Source organism: Leopardus geoffroyi, chromosome D4, assembly GCF_018350155.1.
Source record: "Leopardus geoffroyi isolate Oge1 chromosome D4, O.geoffroyi_Oge1_pat1.0, whole genome shotgun sequence".
NCBI lineage: Eukaryota > Metazoa > Chordata > Mammalia > Carnivora > Felidae > Leopardus > Leopardus geoffroyi.
The window spans coordinates 48,476,349-48,497,303 of NC_059342.1; the positions used below are offsets into that span (position 1 = coordinate 48,476,349).

The 20,955-nt window shown below is 36.9% G+C and overlaps 1 pseudogene; it reads left to right on the forward strand.

Annotated features, from left to right (window-relative positions):
* The window catches only part of LOC123592714, a 91,290-nt pseudogene extending 72,115 nt beyond the window's left edge, over positions 1-19,175 (forward strand).
* Positions 19,176-20,955: the final 1,780 nt, after the last annotated feature.

Consider the following 20,955-nt stretch of genomic DNA (forward strand, 5'->3'; position numbering starts at 1 on the left):
GGTCAAAGCAGTGGGCATCAGGAGAGAGGCAAGATATGAGTTGTTGGGAAGTTGGCAAGCTCTCATATGTAGATAATTCTAGGCAGCAAGGTCTCTTGATTCAAAAATACCCCTATACTACTTACAGTGCATACTGAAGAACAGTATCTACATACTTTCAGGATGGAAGCACTCATTCCTTCCCCTGTCATTCTGGAAAATTGGCTTGGGCTGAAAGGAGCTGCCTTACCTGAGGTCATACTCCCCTGTTTCCTGTGTTGGCCTGCCTCTAAAGAGTGGTTTATGCCGTGATACAACTTCATGGGCTCTCCCATTCCTAAATTTGAACCATGTCCAAAGAGTCTTCTGAGCTTCGGAACAATCACTTGGGCTCATTTGAGGTCGCTACTGTATCGCCATAACAAATTATCCCTTGGTCCAGTCCTGTGTCTTTCACTCCTTCCCAGATGTTTGAACCAAGGCCCATGCCCTAACAAAATTTGTGCATGCATATCTCAATTTCAGAATCTGCTTCCCCGGAAACCTGGCCTAAAACGTCTTTCTGGAAAGTTAGTAACGTCATCAAAATCTGCTCACAGAGGCAACTACATCTAATTCTAATGATCTTATGTTAATATTAAATGCTAATGGTTAAACAAGAGTTTAAGATAAAGAAAATTCTGCATTGTCTGCTTGACAATTAGGTGTGATTTCACATTTGACAGATAACAGTATCATCTTCATGGGGGCCATTCAGTCAGCAAGTGCTACCCAATAGTAAAAATCTATCGAAAAAATGATAAAATGAAATTACTGCTAGTCTTAAAATGTTGGGATAATCTCAACTGTTTGTTGGAAATAGGACTTGAAGACTTTTTTGTATCTAAAAAAAAAGATCCTTGTTGGAATGAGAAATTCAAAGCAAAAGTTTTCTCAAGAATCCCCTCTTCCTTGATATCCCTTAAAAAAAACAGTCTACATGAATTTGCTTAGTATTTCACTATAGACTAGAGACTTAAAAATTGACATCAAGTGCTTTAAAAATGCAATAGAAAAAGTAGAGTAAAATCAATAATAGTGTGAGGAATGACTTGAACAGCTTGTATTTTCACAGTGGTCATCAAAAAGTAATTTTATATCCAATAATTTGTATCGATTGTTTGTGAAACTGTAATGCATTATATGCCATAAGCCTGGTTGTGCAGTTATAAATATATGTACCATTTTGTTGGTCTTGTTTTTTTTTTCTTATGAGTTTCATTTTCTCTAAAACGCATCTTACTTTGTAGTGTTTCTATGTGGAGGCAAGATTCAGAACCGCGACTATTAATTCAAAATAGCTTCAGCCACACAATGGGCACTCTTCTTTGGGTAGTGAAAAACAAGGGCAAAATGTGTAACGTACACTATCCAAGAGAAAGTATTGTGGAGTCATCTATAGTGTGATCATCGAGTACTGTGCCTTTTCCTGGGGCCCATATTAAACTATTTCGTTAAAAGCCTGATTGTGCCATTTAAATGTCAAAAATATGCAGACTCTAGGATATATTCAGCATAAAACCTCCCAGTATATCTAGAATTTCTATCATGGATAGAGAAGATATTACCTCATCAAACTTTGTATTGCCCTTGGCTTTTATATTTATGGACTTATCCAAAGTAGCACTCCTTTTCTCTTCTGTCTTTTCAGTCAACATTCTCTGGAAAGGGAATACTACGATGAAGAGCTTTAATTTACTTAAAGTGAGGTTTAAGGTACCAAGGCAAGACATACCTGAAGGAAAACATAGTTTTTTTTCGTTACAATCCTCACATGGATTTGAATCAGGAGAAGAAAACCTGATGTTAGGAGTGTTCCTTGCTGATTGCTGCAGTGGATATTTGTGTCAATTTGGAGGGAGAAGCATGAAAGGTCCAAATTACTGTGAATAATAGTAATAATAATAATAATAATAATAATAATAATAATAATAATAGTAATTTTAAACAATAGAAACAATGGGGGTGGAGGAGGTGGAGGAGGAGACATTTTATCAAGTGAAGAAGAAAGGAGACAATAGCCTGTGAGAATTTTTAGTGAGTTTGCTCCAGGACGTGTGAGAAAAAGTTTGCTATTGGATTGAGCGAGTTTTCAATACTGGTACGAGATGAAAGTGGATTCTTTCTAGGGAACAAGAAAAGGAGCTGAGTTCTGATTTACAGAAGGAGGGAAGCTTTTGAAAGCATAGAAGTTAACTCTGAAGCCTCTAAAGCTTAATCTGATACGGCTTTTAACTACTCCTCTGGCATTTACTGTTTACGTGACCTTGAACAGCTTACTTCTTTGAATCTCATTTTCTTTATCTAAAAATAAAGAGTATCAATACGTATTTGAAGGTGGTTGTTAGGATTTAATGAAAACATTCATTCATTTATTCAAGAAATACATGCCAAGAAATACATGGTCCTATTTATAACAGTGTCCTAGTTATATAAGAGTGCACAAGTTTCCTGACCTTAACAAGAAAGTTAATAAATCAGCCAACAAATACACAAATAAGGTAATCACAGATTAAAATGATCAAGATATGATGAGTGATAGATAAAAGGTAATTAGGATAAAGGGTCATTGCTTTAGAGAAGTATGTTTTAGATGGGTTGATCAAATGAACCTTTTCTGAGAAGATGACTTGGATTAAAAGTGACTAGTGAAAGGCAAGCACCGAACAGCCCAGAGAAAAGCATTTGAGGCGGAGTTAACAGCAAATACAAAGGCCCTAGAATACAAAGAAGCTGGAGGTAGAGGAATAAAATGGCTAAAGCAAGTTGAGAGAGGCAGAATGTGGGTTGGGCTGGATCTTTCAGTCAGCACACAGTAATAGTAACCATTGAAAGTTATGCTATCCATTTAAGTCCTAAGACTGTTTCTATTACAGTTGGGGAATTGATCTAATGTTGGCAGGAGATTATTGTATCCAGTAGTGAGTGGTTTAATGAATAAATTGCTAAACTAGTGAACAGTATATGAAGTTTTAATTTAGAAACTTACTAGTGCATTCTTACATGAACTTGTGAAAATTATATAATCTCAGCCTCAATATCAGTGATTCCCTACATTTCGTCTCTATGATTCTTCTAAAGACCCCCCCCCAAGAATTCAAATTATAAATATTGTAACTAGTAAGATCCATAGAGTAGAGGAAGGTACATCATATATCTTAATCATGACATGTGGGTTGTGACTCTCCGTGTAAACATTGTAATTAATTTGAATTGTTGATAAAATTAAGACTAATGTGTCATTTTACTGTAATTATTTAATTTGTAATTTATCATTGCCACTTTCCAAAATAGTTTTGATGCAACAGTCTCTAGTGTGGTGGAATCACTGTCAATATATAAATTATCTATAGAACACACGTCATGAACATACCTAATGCAAATGGAGGGAAGTATCAAACAATACCAGGATGTTTTGAAATACTCACATGGTGTCAAGAATGATGAAATGTTAAACTGAATTGTGCCCCTGGCCCCCGCTTCATATGTTGAAGCCCTGTCCCCCTAATGTGACTGTATTAGGAGGCAGGGACTCTGAGGAGCTAATTAAAGCTAAATGGGGTCATCAGGGTAGGGCTATAATTCAATAAGACTCGTATCCCTAGAAGAAGAGGAAGAGATACCAAAAGTGCACATGGACAGAGTAAAGCCATGGAAAGACATAGCAAGAAAGTGACTGTCTGGAAGCCAAGGAGAGAGGCTTCACCGAAACCAATCCCCCTGGCATCCTGATCTTAGACTTCTGACTTCCAGAACTGTGAGAAAATGTATTTATGTCGTTTAAGCTCCTAAGTCTTGTTTTTTTTTTTTTTTTTTTTTTTATGGTAGCCTGAGAGATAAATGGACCCTACTTCCAAGTTAACAAGTTAGCCTTGCACACACTGTTTCATGGATATCGGCAGGAGCCACAAGATTATTTAGTCAGGGTCAAAGGCCTATATGACTCAAAATAATAGCAGTGGAGAAAGTATCAGCATATTGTCTTGTGCTGGTTCTCTTAGTCTTATTTCCCAAAGGGTGACACAAAGAGGACTGAGTGATGTCTGCATATGCATGAGTTGTGTTGTATAACAGAGGAAACTTGGGTTAACAAATGGGGGCAAGCATGCCTTGGTCTGAAGGCTGTAAGGAAACCTGACCTGTCTTCTGAAGGAAGACATTGTTTCTATCTTCCAAGGCCATTCACTGCTCTACAAATATCCTTTACAAGATAATCTGGAACATAGAAAATCAAGGTCTTCATTTGCAAGGTGTGCAAAAATGTGGGAGTCCAGTGGAGAGTTATCTGCCAACACAGGGTTGCTCTTGTAAAGGAAAAATAATGGCTCAGGAAAATTGTGTTCAAAGAGAAGCTTCGTTAAAGAATCTCATACTTCTTAGATGAAAGATAACCAACAGCTTCGAATGCAAAAATCTGGTGCTTATACAATCTTATATCTTATTTGAATGAATTAGTTTTTGTTTCTGTTTTTGTTTTTTTAATTAAAATGCTCCTTCCCAAGTACAGTAACCTTGGGCAACACAAGCAATTAGGTGGGTGAACATTATTGATAAATTTAACTTTAGTTTCTTGGTCAGATAAGTAAGTTGAAAGAGGGCAGTAATTAAGAAATGGATCTTCTGATTAGCATAAGTTTACAATTTTGAAGATGGAGCCCTGATATTTTTTTTTAACTTCCATTAGATACAATTACTTCTGACCATTTTCACTGGTTTCCAGGAGTCAGAATTCATAAGTCTCCTTTCCTCTTCCCACATCTCCAAACATGGTTTTTCCAGAAATAGATTAAATAAATTGATTCGGCCCTTCTCCTGGGCATGTTCTATACTTGTTCCATACCCATGGACTCCTTTAGAGCCAAGAAGGCATCTTCCCTTGTGTTTGTTTCTGAAATGCTGATCGAGAGTCAAATCTATCATGTACAATTATTTTTTTCAGAATCCTAAATGAATTAACAGGCTTTAAGACCAGACCTGCCAGAGTTCTGAGACACTTCACTCTTCATTGTTATTCTAAGTTGCTCAGTGGTCTGTATTATTGTAATAATTGTATGACTTTACTTGAGATCCTGCTTTCAGGAAAAATCTGGGACATAATTTTAACTTTGGAAATAACACTTGTTCCCTTCTGAAGTCTGCCACTGTTTGATTTGTGGTGTAGGTTCATTAATGTCACCATTAAACGGGAGACAAAGGGCCATATCATTCAATATCATCAAATCATTGTTATGTTTAATTAAGCAACCAATCTCCTAGCCTCAAAATTCTCATTTAATTGTAAAACACAAAATAGCCCAGCAAGAACAGAGCTGGGGCGGGCGGGGGGAGAAACGCCACTTTTAAGTATGCTTTGGCATGTCACTTCCAACTTTTCTGTGTAACCTAACTGCCCCCCTCCCTCAGCCACTGGCTTCCACCCGACAGTTAACAACACACGATTTTCAAAGCAACACCTTAGCGCTCATGAAATTCGTTACTAAGGTTCAGATTAAAGCTTAATTTATACTATTATCATCTACTAATTGTTTGAACATTCTTAGTCTATCAGTGTGAAACATCTCTAAATGCGGTGAAGCCTTAAAAAACTTCTCCAGTATTTTTGTTGCTTTCTCTGAGAAGTAACGTAAACGTATTATTTATGAAAAGTTTTTTTTTTCTGCTTGTGCCCATTTCAATTAATCAGTCTAGTGATCACATATCTTAAAGCCGCTTGCATCATCTGAAAAGTTTAAATATCAAACAGATATCAACCAAAAGAAGAACTTCCTTTAGAGTCATTAATACCCTGCTGCTTCAAAGAACATGTATTAATGAAATCATTCTTAGTAATTAGAATAAAATGATAGTTATATTTTGGGCCAGCTACATGGGTATGCGAGCTATGCCATCACACAGTGACCTAAGGGTCCCATGCTTGGTTTAATAGTTGGCCCCTACTATCTGGAAATTTGTAATTTTTGAATAAAAGGACCCATGTTTTCATTTTGTAATGGACATCACAAATCATGTAGCCAGCCCCGGTTATATTTTATAATATACTTATGACTTTATTTTCATTTTAATTTATCTGCCAAGTAGCCAGCAAGGACCAGCTCACGTAGCTAACTTGGTCCACTTACAGAGGTGTGAAGTTTTTTGTTTGTTTTTTGTTTGTTTTTAGTGTGGACAATAAGGAAATTCTTTCATGTTCCCCAGGTTTATAGTCAAATACAGGGAGAGGGAACTGAATTAACATTTGGATGAAGAATTTTTTAAAATATTTGTTTAATAGTAGAAAAAATTATGTAATGCTGAGCTGTATCATTAAGATGTCTGTAGCTGAGACAGGATTTATGTAGTTTTTCTTAAACTAAGAATTATATAAAAAAGAAAGAGCCAAAATAAATAAGCAGATAGCCTGAAATGCCTTAAAATGCATTGTCACAGTTTGATGCAACATCACATAAATTAGAGAAATCAATATAGACATTAAAATATTCAGGAAATGCAGATAAAGAACAGACAGGGAAATGGCCTTACAATGCAATATGAGATTCTGATTAGGCATTCAGCTGATGTCTGTATGTCACTGGTATCTCTCTGTTTTTTAATTCTGAAGCTTGAATACTGGAGTAGGCAATGACTTCCACAGAAGGCCTGCAAGCATTCTGCTCTTCCCCAGGTAAAGGGCAGTCGCTGAACTGCCAGGCTCCTATCACAACTTTTCATATGTCTTTATATCACTCCCTGTATCTCTAAATCAGCTCAACCTGTGTGTTAGCATTCTGTCGTACTCAGCATCCACAGCAAAATCAGAATGAAGGGAACTGAGGTAAAGAGTTAGAGATGATTAGACTTTAGCGTTCACTGCTTACTTCTCATTAGTTCTGTCCTGAATTCATTACGGTGTCAGCACAGGGGCCAATACTTGTTTATGTAATGGTTAAGATATCCTCCTGTTTGAAGATTCAAGAATAGATCAAGAAAAGCCCCCAAGGCCCCTTCTAGGCCTACTGTAGTATTTGCTATTGAATTCATAAAACGGTGCCCTTCAGGGTAAAATCACCTCCTAGCAGAGAGAGAAGATGAAACATTTATTTAAAATGTATCAGATGGCACATCATCAGGTAGCAGAATATATTAAAATATATGGAATTTTTAGATCTGTCAGCGGGGTGCTCTGTTCTTTTTTAAGTGTCATAGTGGCATATAGGAAAGAAGATTGCAAAGATTATACAACTTTCAGGCATTTAGGGCTTCAATGAACAAACAAGTTTATTTGCATCAGATAAAAATTAGACAGTATTAAAAGCATGTTTACCACTACTTTGTATGCACACTTTAAGGTAGAATGTGTTTACATCTCATCTTATCAACACTTATAACCATTCGGGAGATGTCTTAATTGGAGCACTTCTTTTTTTCTTTTTTTATTTTTTTTAATGTTTTTATTTATTTTTGAGACAGAGACAGAGCATGAGCAGGGGAGGGGCAGAGAGAGAGGGTGACACAGAATACAAAGCAGGCCCCAGGCTCTGAGCTGTCAGCACAGAGCCTGATGCAGGGCTTGAATTCGCGGACTGTGAGATCATGACCTGAGCTGAAGTCAGACGTTTAACTGACTGAGCCACCCAGGCGCCCCTTAATTGGAGAACTTCTTAAATAATGAAGTCCTTTTGAGTAATTGAGGACACTGTGCACATAATGTTTATGGCAATAATTAATAAATCCTTTTGTTGTAAAATGTGAATTTCTTAAATAATAAACTGGTAGCAATGCTTAGGGAGATGTGGAAGGAATTTTTGCCACTGTCCGTTTGTTTAAGACTTCTAGGTCTCAGTTTCCCAATGTGTAAAATTACAGACTAGCCAAGAGTTGAGGTTCATCTGAGCTGTTATGTTATTCTATCTTTTTATTTATTTTTTTTTTAATTTTTTTTTTCAATGTTTATTTATTTTTGGGACAGAGAGAGACAGAGCATGAACAGGGGAGGGTCAGAGCGAGAGGGAGACACAGAATCGGAAACAGGCTCCAGGCTCTAAGCCATCAACCCAGAGCCTGACGCGGGGCTCGAACTCACGGATCGCGAGATCGTGACCTGGCTGAAGTCGGACGCTTAACCGACTGCGCCACCCAGGCGCCCCATGTTATTCTATCTTGATAAGACCTGCAGAAAAATTTAATTGTTCATTATCTGTCTTTGAGATTCACGGTTTCATTTCTTTACTAATTCCTTCATTTGTTGATTTCCCCAACAAGATTTATTTGACTCTTGTCAAGTGCTGTGCTTAGTTCCTGAGACTCAATGACAAGGGAGGGTGAGGTAGGAGGAGGTGGGGGAGGTGACCTCATTGAGCTTACGGTCTAGTGAGTGAGGCAGACAATAATAAAAGAATGACAGAAGTAAACATGACCTTGAAACTACGGTGAATACCATCATGAACAATTACATGGAGCTGGGGGGCTGCATATTACCTAGTAAAGAACAAGGATAATAATAATGCTGAGAGCTAAGAGGCAGAATTAAAGATAGGAGGAGGCTAGAGTCAGGACTGGCACAGGGAAGAGGAATATCTTGGTTGATAATGATATGGTTTAATAAAAGACCAATCTGTTTCAAAAATAGAATCTTGTGATCTTTCTAGCCCTAAACACAGTTTATGGATGTATTTCAATGTGCCTAATAGTCCAAAAGTTGCTCTTCTCCCTTTTGTTTCTTTTCCTTGAATTATTACTATTTTTTAGCATGTTGAAAGGTTGATAATCCCTGAAACACCACTTATTTTAGTACTAGCCAAGGATGAAGTAATGCTACTATTTTACATTGATGATTATGTGATCAGCCTTTTCGTGACATTTTCCATGGTGCCTGTATTTGCTGCAAAGGTAAAAACAGGAGTGGATCAATTGACTTTGCTCTTGGTAGGCCTGGCAGAGGAGGCTTACACCTGATGTGGTCATCAACACTATAAACAGTCAGAGGTACATTAATTGGAATCTTTCTTAAAGAATGAAGTTTCTGGGTAATTGAAGGCATATGTGTATGCACTGTTTATCATGTGAATCAATAAATGCTTTCACAGTAAATCCTCACTTTCTAATAGCACCGCAGAGAGAGAGTGCTTGTGACAAATTTGCTCATCTCTTTTTCATTTAGGAGCTGATCTAATGATTTAGAGTCATTGCTCTGTCCTTATAAAAGTTAACAGATATTGCATTATACTCTTAAAGAAGTTTTATAAATAACAGATTTCCAGTTTCACTCTTCAGATTCAGAGTTGAACCGACCTCCAAATACTTAATGAACTCTAATGAAAAATGAGTATACAGGAAACTTTGCTTTATGAAAATTAGAACCATATAGCAAGCTTTATGTATTAAAAAAAAAAAAAAAACTTACTCTGATTATGTGAGGAGATAATAATGGTGCAATAATGCATTTCCCAGAATGACAGCCAGTGATATCTGTAAATGGCCTTCGGTAGAAGAAAGAAAACACACTGCTCCAATCAATACACAGATAGTCCGTAATGTAAAGATTAGGATCAGAATATTTAAAAATTTAATACTTTGCCACTCCATATAGCACTTTGGAAGTCAATATCTTTGGGAACCTGGTCCATTTCCCTTCTTTGAGAGCATTATATATTTAAGGTTTTTAAATTATTTATCTAGTCCATGTGATTAAAAATGAAAAAAGTTAGCCCATCCATTATCTTCTGCAGCTGCTGTCTGGATATTAGTCTCCCCACCCCCTTGAATCCGTGTTTGTTTTTTTTTTTTCTTTTTACCCTGTAAAGGAAACTCAATAGGTACATTAAGAGAGCAAAAGAAAACCTTATCTACTTGCTAACATCAGAGAATGTTGCTGTTTAAGCGGTGTGCAAGGATGGCTTTGTGTGAACAATATACTCAAATATTTTTACTCAATTGTAATACTTTCAGAACTGATAGTCAAAAATATGATGTAGTTAAATGGCAAGAAAGCATATTATGTCTCTTTTCCTGGTCAGTTATATTTGGGGGATTTATTTATCTATTAAAAAGTGTATTCTGAAAGTTACTCCAAAGTCAACCCTTTGAGAATAGGAACATTTTTTAAATTAGATTATTTTAGTCCTTCCTCCCTTTACTGTCAGGAAGGGAAGGAACATATTTAAATAAAGTGGAGAATCTTTTTAAAAATAGTCACCAAATTCAGGGTAATTTCTCCTACCAGTTTAATTTTATGGTTATTAATTTTCTTTCTTGTGAAAGTTTGATTTGCTTATGTATATCCTTTAAATGTTACTGATATCACAATTGCTGGTTTTCCAAATGTGTTATTCAGTGTGGATTACAACCTATGACTTTTATTATATCCTTTGAGAGTTTCTACTATTAAGGGTGAAATGAGTTTGTTTCATAATCGTTATACATCTCTTTATTTTTCCACACACATACTCAGTAACCTTTTTGCTCTCCTCTTAACATACAAATATTTAAAATACCTAAAGAAGAGAATATTGGAAAATAGGATGTATCTAAAATATTAAAGACACTTAGAAATATTCAAAAATGAGAAAGACAGGGGAATGTTTTATATTCCTCTAAGTAAGCTAAAAGACTGTGGAAGGATATCCCTTAGATTATTCCATAGAAATTCTCCTTTTGTTTCATGCAGATCCTGTCATGCCACTTGGTTTACAGGAATGTTGATTATTATAGACTCAGTGCATTGGCTACAATGGAGGGCAATTCTTTGCTCAGCCTAAAACCCATGTAACTCCAAGATTAACATGTTGTGTTTTTTTTTGTTTGTTTTTTTTTTTTCCTGCTTTCTCTGAAGCAGAATAAGGAAGAGATTAGGAAGAGGATCCAAGCTAAGATTCTGGGTGTTTCCTCTGGTTATGAACAGAGAGAGGACTAAAGAGCAACAGTGAGTTGTGTGTTGTATTTCTTTGGTGCGCTGTTCTCAAATATGTATATTTTGTGGAGCTGAGTTTTTGGCACAATACGGACTTAGAGCATTCTAATGATGTCAGGCCAAGAGGAAGAATCTTCAGAGGATTTTACCGTTTCTTTTATCCTAAATCTCATTCTGTTACAAAGAAACAGTTGATCTTCTGTTGTTCCTGAGCTTAGATTTTGGCTGAGATGAGAGGGATAGATGTGGCCCTTCCAACATTGCCATTTTATGATCTATAAAATGAGGGAATGTATGGTGAGAACAGGCAGCTCGATTCTGCAGCCCTATTGCAATGATAACAAGATTGGCAGTTATGTGACCCCCACCCCCAGTTGATCTCACACCTCTCTGAAATGGGTTCTTTTCATGGACCTTCCCACTGCAAGAGCAGGTTATATGGAGAATGGTATCTTTGAAGGACAGTATTAACAATTAGAAATAAACGAATGCGAGGCACCTGGCTGACTCACTAGGTGGAGTGTGTGACTCTTGATCTCAGGGTCATGAGTGTGAGCCCCATGTGGGGTATAGAGATTACTTGAAAATCTTTAAAAAAATTTTAAAAGCATGAACATATAGTGGCATGATAACAAGACACATTTCTTCTTGTACAGTGAACCTGACACCTGTAGGTCATAAAGTTTAATATTTAAAAAGATTGAGATATAAGGTTACAATTTATGAAGGGTAGAGGAGGTATCCTTAATCAACCTGAATACTTCACTTTTGGTCTTACTCAATTTTACTTCTTTTGACCTGGCTAGATTTTTCTAGATCTGCTTTAATATATGTCTCACACGATTCTTGTCCAGCCTGGATTGCATTAGAGCATTGCAGTCTCGTATCTGGATCATAATTACTCTTTATTGAATACCCTTATTCAGGGCAGACTAAGTATCCAGCATTTATATCTATCTTAGCATTCAAGCAACACAATTATCTCCAGGATCCACCAGACTCTATGTACAATTAATAATGGAAGTGTGATGGCTTCTTCAATGCCCTGTAGATTATTGCTGTCCAAAATTTTCCCAAGTCATGAAAAATAATAAGGGCTAGCATTTATCAAGTTATTTTAGTATGTGCATGACACTGTGCTAAATGCTATGTGCACTTTCAAATTTCATATCTCAAATCTAAGAAGCAGGCAGTGTCATTATCCTCTCTTTGGGAATAAATGCAGGCATAGAGGATTTAAATATATTGCCTAAATTTTGTAAAACAATCTGGTAAATGAGCCTAGGATTAGAACTCAGTTCTTTACAACACAGCAGCCAGTGCTTTCCAACTCTTAATATGCTATTTCCTGGGAATAATTCACATTTACTTTCAAATAATTCTTTTACGTTCCTCGTCATGCTCTTCTTTTTTTATGTCTGTTTTTGAAACATCACTTGCAGGTAGATAGTAAGCTACCTTGCTGCTCTTGGTCAGTGTCCTCTGTGAGAAGCCTGTCTTACTCACCATTTTGGTGACATGGTGCTCCAGGACTCTTGCATTGCCCTAAGACACTGGATTCCCTCACGTCCTATTGAATTCTGTACCTTTTTTTAACTTGCTTTCTAATTTGAGTATTTTCTATTTGCCTGCCAGCTTATTCTGTGTTCCTGTGATCTGCCTTTTGTTCTGCTCTCATCACTGGAGGGCTATTTTATTAGCTGAAGACTTTTGCTAGAGTATTAAAGTATAATTTTCAAAAACTTAAAAACATGACTCTCATAACAATATAAACTGAATATGTCAATTTTTACTCAACTCTAATGAAAGAACCAGCAAGATAATAAACCTGGTTTGAAGAAAAATTTGAGAAATTGGGATTTTTATAGTTTTTCAGTTAAAGAAATGTAGAGATAAATTTGCTAATTAGTCCATGACTGAAAATTGGTTTATGTCTACTAGATGAAAAAAACAGTAACCTTTGGATTACTTTTCCTCCTGACCAGAAACCATTTGAATTGCTATTGTTGAAGAATCATTTGCAACTCTCTTAGACAAGAATCATATGCATGACTATCAGTTTTGTAAAAATTCATCCCTAATACTTTACAGTTGTGAAATATTCTGATTATTACATTTGTGATCAAACAAAGCTATACCCCCTAGAAAATCAGATAGTCCTCAGAAAGGGTGAGCTACTCCCAATACTATATTCAAAATATTCCCATTAATCTCTTTTCCTGTTTCCAAGTTCTGGATAAATTTTCATGATGAGTTTGTCAGGGTGAAATATGGCTGAATATATCCTCCATTGTCTAGAAACATGGATGTCATGACAAATTCTCTATAAATATAGTAAGGATTCTCCTGTCTAATGAAGGTCAGACTTTTTTTTTTTTTTTCCTGTTTTGCCATTTTATGATAACTGGCCTATGGTCTACAGTGGTGCCCGTCTATAAAATGTAAACTCAGAGTTAACTTAGATAAGAACATTTCTCTTCTACCCAGGGTGACAGGGGACCTTTCTCCAACCAAAACTTGGAGGCACATGACTAAGATGGGAAACAACTTGACTGAATTTTGAGTCTTTTGTTTTAGTTTTTTGTTTTGTTTTTTTGGTTTTTTTAATGTAGGCTCACAAAAACTAAAAGGAACCAACTTTGGGTGTGTGTGGGGGATGAAATCCTCATGACCCTCAGCATCAAACTAATTGAAGAAATAAATTCAGAATAAGGATTCCAAATTGAGATTTTGAAGATAAATGAATAGCTCTTTTGATTAGAATGTATACTGAACCAACCAAAGAAAAGGTCGTTTTTAAAATTTATTTCAAACTGGCTAGCCAGGACTTACATACATATTTTTCTAAATAGAAATGTTTTGCTCTTGTTTCTTGGTAACACAATAGGAGCTTTAAAATATTTGTTGAAATTTAATGCTAATAAAAGCCAAAAAACTATAACATAATACCTTTTCTTATTTTCAAAGAAAAACTTATCAACTACATTGTTTAGAATTATATTTGGTTTTGCTTTTTTTTTTTTCTTCATTTTTCCCCCCTCTTCTACTGGCTGCTACCATATTGGAATATAATACCCTTAGTGTCCTTTAGAATTTCACCAAAATTTCTGAGCTATGAGGAAAGCAAATTTAACAATGAGAAAAGTACATAATAGTTAAATATTATGCATTTGCTTAATAGATATTTATGTAGCTATTCAAAGTATTTATCATGTATGGATTGTGGAAAGTTAAAAAAATTTCTCATCTTCTGTATTGATGTATGCTACCCAATGTCAATGTTGGAAATAATCAAGATTTCTGTCTCCACTGATGTTAACAAATATTTTTTTTTCTGGTAAAACCTTGAGAAAATTCACATATTTTGCTTTTTTGTTTCTTCACATACAAACTATGGATTTAATTTGGAACATGTATTTAGATGTTTTTCCTTCACACCATTTTTTGAGGCATGGAGAGAGGAGTTGGTAAACTTAGAAATTAGCAGTATTAAGTGAGCCACCCAATATGCTTTCTCTCCAGTAGCATGCACACTACGCAGTCATACTCCTTAGCTGATGACACATAACATTTTTTTTCTTTGAAACCTATTAAGGACTCCTGTCATCCTAATAGAGTCTACTGAAAATTTTCATCAAAAAAGAAAAGGTGCATATGATAGGATTTTCATATTTCTAGGTGTCTCAGAAAAAGAGTGAGATGGCAACAGCTTTCCCTTTCTAGTCAGTGGTTAAGAAGATAACAAAGTGGCATGTGGAAAAATGATGAAGAAATAAAAAAAATATAACCAACTCTGGACTGGACCATGGAGGAAGACAGAGGACAGAGAGTAGGGAAGTAAGAATTGCTATCAGACTTTCCAATATGGGAAGCTCTAAATTTCTATTAAACAACAAAAATAAAACATTGTCTAAAATTCATAAGGAACAAGGGTTCCCATGTTGAGAAGTGATACATTCTTAAGAGATACTATTTTTGAAATATTTTATTAAACAAGTTTTCTTACATGTGGGGCATTGATTTTGGTGTTCAGGGCTTATATTCTAGTGTTAGTCAAACAGAGAGGCAACAGTGAAGAATCCAAAACAAGTTTTGAAATATTTTGTTACCTTTAATATTGCTGTGATAGAAACTTCTGGACAGAGAATGTAGAAGATAGGATTTTCTCACACACACACCTCCTCCCAGTCCACCCATCCCTCCTCCCAGACACATTTAGCATCACCTTGATGACTTTATGATAGAAATATTTTGTGAAATATGTGATGTGAAAGATTGATTCAGCTATAATTTAAACTTTGGCAAACGGCTACGAATAGAAACATGTATCGATAGTAAAAATGAATGCAACAATATTAAGCTAAAAGTTTGACACACACCCAGTAGATGCTCCACGTACAGTTCAAGTGTGAAGAGCATGGCACACTGGAGGCAATTACATTTTCAGAATGAAAGGAGTTATAATTCCTGATCCTTGGGCTCATTCATTTCAAGGCTTGCTCAATTGCAAATGTAACCAGAGATTTAATAACTAGTGTTACCCTGGGAGGATGCTGTAGGAATAAATTTAGATTTAAAAAATATATATTCACATCCTCTACATAAATGGCATCTTTCTCTCTCTTGCTTAAGAGCAGACTGACAGAAAGGTTATTCACTTTACTCTGCAGGCACTTACACATTTGAAGCATAGCTCTTTCAGCCATCACCTAAAATAGCACTTCTCTAGGGGCGCCTGGGTGGCTCAGTTAAGCAGTTAAGCGTCCAACTCTTGATTTCGGCTCAGGTCATGGTTTCACAGTTTATGGGTTCAAGCCCCACATCAGGCTCTGTGCTGGCAATGAGAAGCCTGCTTGGGATTCTCTGTCTCCCTTTCTCTCTCTGCTTGTTTCCTTCTCTCTCTAAATTAAATAGATAAATAAATAAATAAATAAATAGACATTTAAAAATAAAATAGCTCTTCTCAAAACCAGTCTTTGTTTTTTTTTTTTTTTTCTTACAAGCTGTTCAGAGTTACCTGAATGTCAGGGATTTGGTAAATGTATGTGTAGAAGACCCAATAAGGGGTGAACAAAACATGGAGGACTCAGTATCTGATTTCAGAAAATGGAAATGAAAAATAATATTTAATTTTAAAATACACGGATGTTCCCACAGTTCAGTATAAAGAGATGGAACAAAAGATGTATGTTGAGTTTTGTGCAAGCTCTTGGAAGGCACTCTTTGTATCAATAAAAATATGTAAGTGGTATTTGATTTAATTCTGGGTGCCAGATAATCATCACCTTTTTCTTCCCTTCCTCCCTTTTTCCTCCCCCCTCCTCCTCCTTCTCCCTCCTCTTCTTCCTCTTCCTTTTCCTCCTCCTCCATCCTTTTCTTCTTCATACTCCTCCTCCTTTTCATGTTCCTTCTCCTCTTCCCCTCTTCCTGTTCTTTCTCCTTCTCTTCCTTGTTCTCCTCCTCCTCCTCCTCCTCCTCCTCCTCCTCTCCATCCCCTTCTCTCTCCCTCACCTACAAGTGGCCTAAAGGCTCCCTTGCTTCCTCTTCCTTTCTCCCCTCTAGTCTCTATAGTCCTTTGCCCATTCAATCACCTACACATACAATCCCACCTAATTTCTTCTCCGAGGACTGAACACAGGAATATTCTAATTTCCAACCCAAGTGGCAAAATCCTAATAGCATATACTCTACAAGAGGTGCTGGCAGTGTCACAGATATTCATTTTATCTCTCTCTCTTCATTTCATGTTACATCCATCCTAATTGTCACTACCAATACTGCCTCATGTCTCTAAATTTGGACTTTGGTTCAACTCTTCAGAGAATAAAACCTCCACTTTCTCCAGGGATGGAGGAAGGACAGTAGCCTCACTGCTTGTACCATGGAGGAGATCAAGAACCTAAGAGCATCTAATTCAGAGATTCTACTGATCTCTCCACTCCAGATACTGGCTGATGCACTGAGATTCAGCCTATTTCTTATTGCTTATCTACATTCTCATTCTGCCACCTCCTTTTAATTCATGAACATATGCAGACATACAGGTGTATATGTGCACATACATACACAGGCAGTTAGGGTTCAGTCCATTTATTGTACTAAAACTATTGCCACTAATCTATCTGCTTTCTCTCTCCAAAAATTATATTTATTTCTTTTTTCTTTTACTCATCCAGTCTTTAATTCAACAAACATTTACTGATCATCCACTGTGAACCAAGATTTGAGCCCAGTGCTGAAGATACACATAAGCAAAACCAGAACCAGTCTGTCTTCCCCTTGGCAGTTATAATCTAAAAGGATAGGCAGATGGTTATTGAATAAATGTAAAATCACACTGCTTGATGCCTTTTACAAGTTGTGGATGCAGAGATCTATGGCCTTTTGAGGTTTTATAACATGATATTTGACTTGGGTGGTTAGGGAAGTAGTGAATGAGCTGTTATTTGAAGGAAGGTTAGTTAAGAGTATTCCATAAAGGAAAGGGCTGATGCCAAAGGTGGGTAGTAGTGGTCTACTGATTGCAACTCCAGGGAAGAGACAAGAAGTAAGGAAGAGGGATAGGGTTAAAGTGGGGGTGGGTGTGGCACAGGGGTGGAGGACACCTACTATACTGTCAGATTAGATGGAGCATTTATGTGATGATTGCTGTTGAAAACAAGGGTGTTGAAGGAATCTGGACCATCCTCACATCATTTTTATGGAAAGGTTTCATGGGAAAGATTATTGTCCCTTTCACTTTAGTGTTATGTATGTCCTTAGACCACATCTAGGATTCTGCTAGTTTTGAACATGGGTTCTTTTCTATAAAGTCAACTGAGTAAGTTCTATCTTAGATGTTGTAGAGTTATTTAAAACTTTATATATAGGTGATCTCAAAATGGAGGTAAGGTCACCCCAGCCCAACTTTAGGCATCACTGCTGTAGGTGGGGAAGGGAGGGCCATGATCCAAAGAAACGGGAGCAGTTGAAAAACTCTTTGCTGGTGACTTGAGCTACACATGATAGCTGGAGAGAATATTTTGAAAATGGGACACACTTAGAGATTGTGTGGTGATGAGACCCCCCACCCCCCAAAAATGTTCCAGACTTTTTTTTTTGCTTTTTTTGTTTCTTATTTTTTATAAAGAGGAGGATACTCCATTTTTAAAAAAATGTTTATTTATTTATTTTGTGAGAGAGAGGGAGAGAGAATTCCAAACAGGCTCTGTGCTGCCAGTGCAGAGCCTAATGAGGAGCTCGACCTCATGACCTGAGCCAAAATCAAGAGTCAGATGCTTACCCAACTGAACAACCCAGACACCCTAGGGATTTTGGTTTTGTGATTTACTCTTGTGTGGAGGAGGTGGACACAGCAATGTGTGCTGGGCCACACAAGGTTGTTGGACATGTAGTGGAACCAAAGATAACTGTTTCTAGAGAGGACTCTGTAAAACCTGGTATCTATCTAACAGTGAAGAAAATTTTTGTTGGTGGGATTAAAGAAGATACAGAACAATATATTTTGAGAGACTACTTTGAAAACATATAGCAAGTAGTGAAACTGTAGAAGTTACAGAAGCCAGGCAGAGTGGAAAAAAGAGAGAATTTGCTGTTGTAATGTTTGATGATCATGATACCATGGATAAAATTGTCATTTAGAAATACCACCCTGTTAATGAGCATCATCGTGAAGTAAAAAAGGCCCTTTCTAAATAAGAAATGTAGTCGGCTGAATCGCAAAGAGGTCGAGGACGTGGATCTGGCAACTTTAGGGGTCATGGAGACCACTTTGGAGGTGGTGGTGACTTTGGTGGAAGAGGAGACTATGGTGGTGGAGGTGGTGGCAGGAGAGGTAGTTACGGAGGAGGTGGTGGTGGCAACTATGGCAGTGGTCTTGGTTACAGTAGTAGAGAAGGCTATGATGGGGGTGGACCAGGATATGGAAACCAAGGTGGCAGATATGGTGGCGGTGGGCAGAGGATATAGCGATGGCAACGAAGGAGGAGAATTTGGAGGTAACTACGGTGGTGGTGGGAACTATAATGCTTTGGGGAATTATAGTAGACAACAGCAGTCCAATTATGGACTTGTGAAGGGGGGGCAGTTGCGGAGAAGAAGCTCCCGCAGTCCCTGTGGTGGTGGTTAGGGGTCTGGTGGTGGAAATGGTGGCTATGGTTGCAGAAGGTTCTTCAAACATACAAACAAACCAGCAAAAAAAAAACTCAGAAGAAAAGTGTTACAGTTCTCAGCAGGAGAAAGAGTTAAGAGTTGTCAGGAAAGCTGCTGGTGACTTGGAGATAGTCGTCCCCAGTGCATTAGAGGAACTGTAGAAATCTGCCACAGGAGAAACAATGATCCACATACTCAGAGAAGTGGCTGTACCTTAACCAGGAATCCCTTCTTGTCCAGGGCTGTCCTAGCCACATTCTGCAAAAAGTGCAACTATGAACTAGTGCAGTGTGGTGTCAATTAGATGTGCGTTCCTGATGTAGCTTTTCCTTTTTCTTTTTGTTACATCTTTTCATGACATCTCATTGTCCTGTAAATTGTGGTAGCTGTACCAGGAATAAAAAATTAAGGAATTTTTAACCTAAAAGAGAAAATAAAATTTTATATCTAGATGTTTCACGTCACAAAAAGTCTTGGGACTTAAATGCTTGCCATCTTAAATGATTGGAACATGATGTGTTCAAGAATCTCTTGGTCGTAGAGCTCAGAATCAGAGCTACTGAGTAAAAGCTTCAGGGAGGACAGCTTACTCTGAACATAAACAGGAACAAAACAGACAGGAACACCTTGCCATTGACGTTCAGACTCTTAAAATGGAATTGAGTGGCTCAGAATAAATATCCCATAAAAGGAAATACCAGGGTAAAGAATCATTTCATGGGGCATATTTTGTGCATTTTGTGTGGGGTCATGAAGTAGGAAATATTAATACAATAGATGTAAGTTGAACCAGAAAAATTCAAAGATAATCCACTTCTTTGATTCTATAAATGGAACCTGTTTAACTATTTTGGTGCTCTAGTTCAATTCCTAGCCACTTATAAAATCACCACCTTTCTTTGCTAGCAGCCTAGGCAATTCCTTTGCCTGCGGCTTAAGATTTGAATGAACTGGATGTTGTTTTTTTTTTCTTTTTTTTTTTTTAATGCGAAATATGTTTTTGATTTGTAAATGAACTCAAGTACAGCAATGGACATTGAAATTATTATTTTTTAAATGAAATAAAAATAGAGCTGACAGCTAAAGAACTTTCACAGCAGTTATTATTATGTGTTATTATTAGCAGCAGCATGTGGTGACATTTTAGGCTCCAAATCCACAGAAATATATCCTAGATCATGGGTATTCCAGATGCTAGGGGGAAGAAAACAGAAATGCTGCTGTCTGGCTTTACATGACAGAACTTTTTGAAAATGAAACAAGAAATCTGATAATTTTCTACTAGGCAGTGGAGACTGATTTATCTCTATCCCTAGGGGTTGAAAGGTTAACAATGGGATTTTTCGACAAATGTAGATATCAGCCTCCAAGAACACTACTCAGAATATGCTGAGGAATGTCTTTGACTCCTTAAGCTGTATGAAATCTGTCACATTATTAGTGACTTAATGGAAGAATATATTGTATTTTATGGATTTAGTCAGCATGGAACCCCCTAAAACACAGCTTTGAATAAAAGTGAAAACTTGATGTGGCGTGGTCTCTTCTCCAACTAGTACAAACAAACTTCTAGACTTTCTCGAAAAAGTTTTCTGCTTTGGGTACTCAAATTTCTCTTAGCAGAAATTGGGACATTGACATTCTGTAGGTGGATAGGCAGCATATTATAGTCATTAGAAATGTGGATTTAGAATCAAATTCTGCTGCATTTGAGTCTCTATAACTCGGTTCCTCCCTAGATGTGCTCTCCTGGGAAGTTCATCATCTCTGAAATTCTTCTCTTCATCTCTTCATAAAATTCTCATCATCTCTAAAATTTGCTTTCCTCATCTGAAAAATGTAATAATAGTCACCCATATCTCATAGAGGTGTTGTAAGGATTTAGTTATGGAGCATCACAT